The sequence below is a fragment of the Oryctolagus cuniculus genome, chromosome X, assembly GCF_051225735.1.
Source record: "Oryctolagus cuniculus isolate XC-2025 breed Fujian yellow rabbit chromosome X, ASM5122573v1, whole genome shotgun sequence".
In the NCBI taxonomy this organism is placed as follows: Eukaryota; Metazoa; Chordata; class Mammalia; order Lagomorpha; family Leporidae; genus Oryctolagus; species Oryctolagus cuniculus.
In genome coordinates this window covers 70,944,555-70,954,560 of record NC_142888.1, presented here as the reverse complement: position 1 = coordinate 70,954,560, position 10,006 = coordinate 70,944,555, and positions in this window count along the sequence as shown.

Genomic DNA, 10,006 nt, shown 5'->3' with positions numbered 1-10,006 from the left:
TTTCTCAACAATTCACTGTATGTTTTAGACTATTGTGTCAAACTTCTGGGTTTCAGATTTCCAAGCTGTTTAACATGATGTAGAGATGTTGGGAGAGACGAGGTTGTACTTCTAAGGTTTAAGATCTTAGCCAGCACTGACATTCTCTGGTTCTAGAATTTAACTTCAAAATATTTTCAGGAAATGGCTGACATTATGGTGCAACAGGTTAAGCCACCACTTCTGACACCCATATGCCATATTGGACTGCCATTCTGAGTCTCATCTGATTTGCTTCTGATCCCACTCACCGCTAATGAACCTGAGAAGGCAGGGAATGATGACCCAAGTACTTGGACTCCTGCCACCCACACGGGAGACTGGGATGGAATTCTTGTTTCCTGGCCCTGACCTGGCTGTTCAACATTTTGGAGAGTGAACCAGGGGATGGAAGATCCCTTTCATCTTTTTCTTTGTCTTTCTCTCTGTTGCTCTTTCAAATAAATGAATACTTAATAAAGTGTGTTTCTAGGGAGATCTCTGTGCCCCTTAATACTCAATTCAATTTACAACTGCATTACATGTCCAGCTCACTCAGCATCAGCAATAATTACTGAACACAATATGCAAGTCTCAGACATATTTACAGCATTTACCTGTTCACACACTAAAGGAAATATAAATGGCCCATTCCTGCAGTCTCATCAGTGACAATAATCATGCTTTATATTACTTTACCACATTTCTCTGGTCACAATTGACTGGACCATAAATAAGAGAAAACTATTCCTGGGGTTGTCATTGGTTTGTGATTCATGAATCTCAGTCTACAAAAGATGAATTAAGCCAAACTATACTCTGAAGCAATTAACAACAGGAGCAGAAGTCAAAAGGATGCCTTGAGAATTACTATAATAATGACAGTAAATGCTCATGGAGCACTTGCTATATATACCAGGTTAAAAAATAACTCATTCAATCCTCAGAACAGTCTGAGTAGATTTTATTATTGATAGCATCATTCAGCAAGTGAGGAAATGGAATCACAGAGAAACTAAGTTGCTTACTCAAGGATACATGGATTGTGACACTGCTGAGATCAAAACCCATGCAATTTGACTCCCAAATCGTGTTCTTAACCACTACACTGCACAGCCAAGGGTTCATAGTATAGTAAGCCAAAGGATAACATTCAAGCTGAAATTCTGAGGAAACATAAAATAATACAGAGACAGAGGAAACTGGTTTTATAGAAAAAGAACAGGGCAGATGCATAGATGACGAGAGAGACATATATCAAGAAAAGATACAGAATGAGCATGAGAGACAGAGGAAGGGGAGAGAGAGTTTTGCCTTGGCAATTGAACACAATGACAAAAAAGCATTTATGTGCCAGCCACTCTTCTTAGTTTTTTACCTATATTCATTCACTTAATTTTCACAATGGAACCATGATTATTATCCTCTGATGGATGAGAATATACAAGCACAGATTGTTCAGTGGGTTGCATAAAATCACACAGCTTAAAAGTGGCAAAACCAGTATTTGAGTCCAGTTGGTTTAACTCCAGAGTTTGCAATTGTAACTACTACACTCCTCTTGTAGTTCCAGTTCCTGAAAATCCCTGCTATCTTTCAGTTCTTGTCCTTTACTTTTTTTTCAGATCCCGTTATATCTTTAATCCATCCCAAACCTTTCATCTGAGCTACATTTATTGAGTCTCTCTTCTTGCAACCAAAAGACCGCTAAGTAAAACAGTAAGATGTCAGACCAGATACTATAGATGAGGTTATGCAAGTGATTAATCAGATCATTGACCTCAAATAGTTGGCAATCTAATTGGAAAGACAGGGTCTCCAGATATAAAAACACTAATAATGACCTATGGTATTTAACCAATGCCTGTTGAGGAAACAACGAGCAAAATCAATGACAAGTGAAAACTGAGCTAACAATGATACCAGAAGCTGTGCAAATTACAGAAATTTCATATGTGGTACCTCTATACTTGATCATGTGAAGTTGGTCAGTGGGTAAACATAACTGAGAAGGTTTCAACTGAATTGAAAAACACATACTCAAGTTCAGTTTCATTACACACAAAAATCTAATCTTGTAGAAACTCATTTTTTCCTATTAAGGTGGGTTTGGGTACCATCTGCATTGTAATGCTCAATGATTTTTTTTCTCCCAATGGATTTTTGAAAGGACATATCATGATCTCCAGGAATCATAGCATAAAGTCACAGGGACAATAAAAAAAGCCACAATCTGATTTACACTCCTATCATCTATTAACTAGATATAGAATCAACCATAATGGCCAATAAAATCACATAATTCAATGTTAAAAGTAGTTTTTATTAGAAAATCCTGAACTGGGAACAACAGGAATTCTTGTTCTTTGCTGGTAGGAATAAAAAATGGTATACCCACTTGGAAATACAATTTGACAGTTTCATGAAAAAGTAAACATATTTTGCCATATTATTCAGCAATCTCAATTCTTGGAATTAACCCAAATAAATTTAAAGTTATTAAAAAACTCTTGCACATTCATATTTATACTAGCCCTATTCAAAATTGCCAAAATTTGGAAACAGTTAAAATATTCGTCAGTTGGCAAATGGATAACCAGTCTAGGTTATATCCATTCAATGGAATATTAATTAGTGATAGCAAGAATTAAGCTATCAAGTCACGAGAAGACTTGGAGGAACTATAGATGAATATTACTAACTTAAATCAGGTAATCTGAACATATTGTAGCCTTTATGACATTCTTGGAAATGCACAACTATGGAGACAGTAAAACAGCAGTTTCCAGAGATTCAGAGAGAGAGAGTGAAGAATGAATAGGTGAAGCATAGGATTTTAGGAAGTCTAAACTAGTCTGTATGACACTATAATGATAGATACATGACGCTATGATCTGCCAAAAACATAGAACTGTATAACACAGAGTGAGTCTTAATGTAAACTGAATTTTAGCTCATAATAATGTATCAGGATTGGTTCATCACCTGTAATTCAAAAGTATCACATTAATGCAAGATGTTTATTAATAATAAAGAAACAAGACAGGGGAGAAGGATATGTGAATTCTTTGCATTTTCTTTTCAATTTTTCTGGAAATTTAAAACTACTTTAAATAAAAAAGTCTAATAATTTTTTTTAAATCTTGAATGCAAAATCCTCAGCGGAATCTTTTATTATATATTTTTATTGAGGCTATGAAGAAGATTAAAATGCTTCTTTATTTTACGTTTAGATTGCTTCCTGAGGCACTATTCAATTTTCACTTCAAAGAAAAAAAATTATTACTTTATTAATCCACAGAAAACCACAAAGAATTGAGCTTCCTGGTAGCCATTAAGTGAAGCAGTGTGAGTATGAAAGCAATAAAGCCCCCCCCCCCCAAGTCATATGAATTGAAGGACAGAGATAGGACGTTCTGATTATAGACTATTCTTAAAGGAATATAATTTATGATCAGATATTTATGATAACTGAAATTAGACTGGCTATTGTATAGTGGAGATCCACAGGGGAATTACATCAAGAACAGACTTTTTCTGTGTGTGTTTTTTTTTTTTTAAGATTTAATTTATTTGAAAGGCACAGTGACGGGGAGAGAGAGAGAGAGAGATCTTCCATCTGCTTGGTCACTTCTCAAACAGCTTCAAGTCTGGGGCAGGACCAGGCATAAGCCAGGAACCTGGAACTCCACTCAGTACAGCGGCCCAAGCCCTTGGGCCATCCTCTACTACTTTCCCAGGTGCATTAATAAGGAGCTGGTTTGGAAGGGGAGCAGCTGGGACCCGAACTGGTAAACATATGGGATGTGGGTGTTGCAGGCAGGGGCTTAACCTACTGTACCATGATACCGGTCCCCTCTGTATTTTTGTTCACATAATTTTTCACAGCCTAGAGTATCCTTGCATCCACCGACCAAATGTTTATTCACTCTTCAAGGCCTGAATGCTCTCTACTGTCTCAAGACTTTTCTAAAATATTCAGTAAGACTTCCTTCTGCATTGATTTATTTTTTTGAGTTCATATCAGTCTGATGTTTGGAGGCTGAGTCCAGGATTCAATCATCTCAATTATATTATTTTGTGCTGTGCTTTGTTTATTAAAGCCTAGCAAGTACATTTAGAACATTTATTGATATGTATTGTAATGGAGTCTTAAAATGGTTGTTTAAATCTGAGTTCAGAAGTAACAGTAACTCAGTAAAGGATTTGGTTAAAAAAAGAAGAAGGGGAAGGGTAAAGAGAAAGGAAAGGGGAAAAGAAGAGGAAGGTGGCAATGGGCTGGCACTGGGGTACAGCAGGTAAAGCTGCTGCCTGGGATGCCAGCATCCCATATAGGCACCTGTCTGAGTTTTGGTTTCTCCACTTCTTATCCAGCTCTCTGCTAATGTGACTGGGAAAGCAGCAGAGGATGACCCAAGTGCTTGGGTCTCTTTACCAATGTGGGAGACCCAGATGAAGCTCCTGGCTCCTGGCTTCAGCCTGGCACGGCCATGACCACTGTGGCCATTTGGGAAGGGAACCAGCAAATGAAAGATCTCTCTCTCTGTTTCTCCCTCTCTCTCTATAACTCTGACTTTCAAATAAATACAATAATTTTTTTTTAAAAAAGAAAGACAACAGGAAGCAGTTCCATGCATAAAACAAATTGGATTTAATATAAAGTTCCAGAATGTGAGAAATTTATAGATCTTGGAGACCAACTGATTCAACCTTTGTCTCTTTAAAGAGTCTCCCACTTGGGTGGTCAAGTCCCAAGCACTTTGGCCACCTTCTGCTGCTTTCTCAGGCACATATGTAGAAAGCTTGGTCAGGGTTGGAGCAGCCAGGACTCTAACCGGAGCCCATATGGCATGCAGGTGTTGTAGGTGGTGGCTTTACCCTCTGTACCACAATGCTGGACCCCCGTTGTTTATTTTAAAATCTATTTTACCTGAAGTTAGTATTGCCATTCTAATTCTCCTTTGTGGTTATTATTTTTTTTGACAGGTAGAGTCATAGAAAGTGAGAGAGAGAGAGAGACAGAGAGAAAGGTCTTCCTTCCGTTGGTTCACTTCCTAAATGGCCGCTACAGCCGATCTGGAGCCAGGTGCTTCTTCCTGGTCTCCCAAGTAGGCGCAGGGCCCAAGCACTTGGGCCATCCTCCACTGCCTTCCCGGGCCACAACAGAGAGCTGGACTGGAAGAGGAGCAACCAGGACAGAATCCGGCACCCCAACCGGGACTAGAACCTGGTGCCCATAGGGGATGCCGGCACCGCAGGCAGAGTATTAACCATGTGAGCCACGGCCCCGCAGTTATTATTTTAAGGTATATCTTATTTTGATCCTTTTGCTTTTATCAAATTTGTGCCTTTGAACTAAGATATATGTCACCTAGACAGCATACAGTTAAATCTTATTTTTCAATTCAATCTTACAATCTGTGCTGTTTGATTCAATTGTGTAATCCATCAAATTTAATGCTAGTATTGATATGGTTCTATTTTTGCATACCATTTTGCTTTTGATTTTCTATAAACCTCTTTTGTCCTGTATTCCTCTCACTATCTTGAGGATTTTCTAATGTAATTGTTTTTCATTTCTGAAGGATTTTAGCTATATTTTAAAAATATTTATTTCATTTGAAAGGGGAGGGGGGGGAGGAGGAGACAGACAGATAGGTCTTCCACCCACTAGACCACTCCCCAAATACCTGCTATGGCTGATGCTGGATCAGGTCAAAGATGGGAGCTGGGAACTCAATCCAGGTCTCCAATGTGGGTGGCAAGGATTCACCTACTTGAGCCACCACCTGCCTCCTCCCTGGATGCACATTAGCAGGAAACTAGAAGAGAGAGCAGAGCTTGGACTTGAACCCCGGCACTCCAGTATAGGATGCTAGAGTCCCAAATGGTATCCTAACTTCTACACCAAATGCCTGCCCCTATTTTAAACTACATGATTTAGGTTTTTTCAGTTGATGCCCTTGGGAGCTTCCAATGTATAAACTTATTAAAATCTATTTTGGATTTATGCTAGCATAATTCCAAAATGCTTACACCTTGAATTGGTTGTACTATTTATTAACTTTTTTGTGTCTACATTTTTTTCTTTTGTGAGAATCATCCTGTGATTTTATGTCCCATATTTAAAAACCTAGAGATTTTCAAACCTTTGAACAATTCAAAAGCCACAGGTTCTGTTAGTGAGGTTTGTTAACTTCTAGAGAGTAAACTACAACACAAAAGGCAGAATCTTTGTATTTGTTCATGAACAAAATTGTTTGGACAGAGTTCTGAATGCTGTATCAAAGGAACAAGTGATTATAATTATTAATTAAAAATTATCAGAATCAGTGGAAGAATTGCTAGCTGTATGAATTTGACCAATTTACTTAACTTCTCTGTGTTTGATTTTTCTCAAGAATAAAGTAAGAATATAACATCAACTACTACATAAAGTTATGCAGAGGGGCCGGCACTGTGGCATAGCTTAGGCTAAGCCTTTGCCTGCAGCACCGGCATCCCATATGGGCGCTGGTTCATGTCCCTGCTGCTCCTCTTCCCATCCATCTCTCTGCTATGGCCTGAGTGCTTGGGCCCCTGCACCCACGTGGGAGATCCGGAAGAAGCTCCTGGCTCCTGGCTCTGTATCAGCCCAGCTCTGGCCATTGTGGTCATTTGGGGAGTGAACCAGTGGATGGAAGACATGTTCTCTCTGTCTCTCCCTCTCTCTGTCTGTAACTCTACCTCTCAAATAAGTAAATAAAAGTCTTTAAAAAAATAAAGTCGTGCATATTAGTCAAATAAATACAGAAAAAACAGAGTATATGACCTTGCATATAATATTTTTGGGGTTTTTTTCTATTATTATTATTATTATTATTATTACTTTCATAAATTTTTACCTTATACCAACTGTTTAAAGTGGCCGAGCTACTTTGAAAGTTCCTTGCTTAAAAATTTGTTTTCTCTAGCTATTAACCCTTTTTCTAACAATGAGAATGAATTATTTTCTGAGCCTGTTCAATGAGAAGGAAAGCCCAGTTGACTGACAAGTAAGTAGGAGATGGAGGTGAATAATAAGCTAAAAGTCTTCCAGGTATTATACTTGAAGACATTTTTCTACCCTACTTTCATTTTATTTGCAAGACAGAGAGACAGAGCAAGGGAGTGTAAGCAGATACAGAGAGATTTCCCATCTGCTAGTTCACTCTCCAAATGTCATCAATGTCCATAGCTGCAACAAAAGCTGCAGGCCAGGAATTCAATCCAGGCCTCCCATATGGGTGGATGGGACACAATTGGTTGAGCCACCACCTGCTGCCTCCCAGGGTGCATGTTAGCAAGAAGCTGGAATCAGAAACATATCTAGGAGTTGAAGGCCGGCGCCGTGGCTCAGTAGGCTAATCCTCCGCCTAGCGGCGCCGGCACACCAGGTTCTAGTCCCGGTTGGGGCGCCGGATTCTGTCCCGGTTGCCCCTCTTCCAGGCCAGCTCTCTGCTGTGGCCAGGGAGTGCAGTGGAGGATGGCCCAGGTGCTTGGGCCCTGCACCCCATGGGAGACCAGGAAAAGCACCTGGATCCTGGCTCCTGCCATCGGATCAGCGCGGTGCGCTGGCCGCAGCGCGCCGGACGCGGCGGCCATTGGAGGGTGAACCAACGGCAAAAGGAAGACCTTTCTCTCTGTCTCTCTCTCTCACTGTCCACTCTGCCTGTCAAAAAAAAAAAAAAAAAAAAAAAACAAAAAAAAAAACAAAAACATATCTAGGAGTTGAGCCCAGGCACTCATACATGGGATGCCAAAATCCCAAGCAGGAGTTTAAACTGTGCCACATCTTGCACATCTCTTTACTGCTCTTTCGGAGATGCAATGTCTTAAATGAGTTTGCTAGGAACCTGATCTTGTGATCCCCTTTTCCCATTGAATCAAAAAAAGATTGTGTTAAAAAAAAAAAAGAAATGCTGTTGGATTCAGAATGCCATTGTCCTTTATTTTGATGTTTATTAGTTACAGCAAGAGAGGGATAGACAGAGAGAGAGAGGAGAGAGATCTTCCATCTGCTGTTTCACTCCACAAGTGGCCACAACAGCCAGAGCCGGGCCAAGCCAAAGCCAGGAGCCAGGAGCTTCTTCTGCCTTTTCCACATGGGTGACAGAGGCCCAAGCACTTTGGCCATCCTCTGCTAATTCTCAGGCACATTAGCAGGGAGCTGGATGAGAAGCGGAGCAGCCGGGTCTCCAACCAGCACCCATATGGAATGCAGGCACTGCAGATGGTGGCTTAATCAGTTGAGTCACAGTGCCAGCCCCCTTTTATTTATTTTTTATCTACTTGGAATGCTGAGTAAGAGTGAGAGTGAAAGCGACAGTATGAGTAAGAGTGATAGAGAGAGAGCTTCCAACTTCTGGTCCACTCCTCAAATTCCTGTTATAATCAGGCCTGGGCCAGGCTGAAAACCAGGAGCCCAGAACGCCATCCGGGGCTCCCACATGGGTAGCAGGGGCCCAAGTATTTTAATCATCATCTGCTGCCTCCCAGGTTGCATTAGCATGAAGGGAAGTAGAATATGGAAAGTGGAGTAGCCAGCACTTTATTTTCTGAAAGTCTTTTAAAGACATCTGCCAGTTGATGCAAAATTAGTGATTAATTGGCTCCTGTTTCCTATAACAGTGCCCAGGTTTATATGGCATATAAACCTAATCCATAAGCATAGTTAAAATCTTTTGGTTCCACTTGTACTGTTTCTAGGGAAACTAGCATAGTGTTGAGCTGCTGGCACTTGGGGTGAATTCACCCAGTCCTTTGATATTGTTGGCAAAAACAAAAATTGATTTGGGTTTGGAGTGTGAGAGTGCAAGCATCTGGCTATTCTTATTCATGTATGTAAACTCCCAGTTGGAAGTTAGTCATATTTCAATTACTCTGTATTCAAATAGATAAAAGTGAAATGTATATTCCCACCCCCCCAATAGTTCTGAATGCATGTTTTCAGTTACGTATTCATTCCTCCTACCCTGCTCCAGTGGCACAGGTATCAACAACTCAATTAATGCTTTGTAAAGGACATTTTGGGTTAAGTTCTATGGCTATAAACTGGCTATTTGGAGAACACCCTGGAAAAGCTTTCATGTTTTTCCTTCCACCTTCCAAAAAACTACATTTGCAACAAGGAGTGATATGAAAGGAAATGGAGGTGGTATTGGACAACCTGTCGTGCTGTCTTGCTCATAGGGGATCCTTTCTATTTCTGTGTGTTCTCTTTAGACTAAAATAACACCTTGAAGTGGATTTGTCTGCAAATGGATAACATGGCACATATTTTCATCTTTCAAGTAAAAGAAAATCATTTTGTTGCTTTGATTGGGCTATAGAGATGAACACGTAGAAGCGTTTTTGTAAACAACACTAATATCAAGTTTAGATTCAGCACATGTGAACCCTGTCCTCTTGGACTTTACAGTCAGGATACACAGGATTAATCAAATTATCACACAAATACATTACACGGCAACAGTATAGAAAATTAATCATTGATCAATGCAGTGAAAAAAGTCCATGATGTTATAAGGCATACATATAATAATTGATATGACCTAAACTAGGGGTTAAGAAAGGGTTCCCTGCAGCCATGATTACTGGGATAGGGTTTGAAGGAGCAGTAAGAATTGGTGAAGGGAAGATTAGAGAGGAGAGTATTCTGCGCAGAGGGAAGAATACTTGGAAATGTCCATGGGGAGAGGGATGGTGTCTCATTCTAGGAACTGAGATAGGGTCAGTGGAGTTGAAGTTTACAACAAAAGAAGAATGGTGCTAGAAGGGTATGTGCCTCCGTGACATGGTAAAAGTCCTGCTAAGGAGTCATCTGTGAAGTTCATCAAAAGGTATTCGAGTCTCACAGAGAGAAATGAAGGCAAATGAATCAGAAGACTGAGGGATATTAATCTCCATAGGAAAATGATAGTGAGTTGGTCACAAGGACAGATAGTGAGCATGACTAGGAAGAGAACTC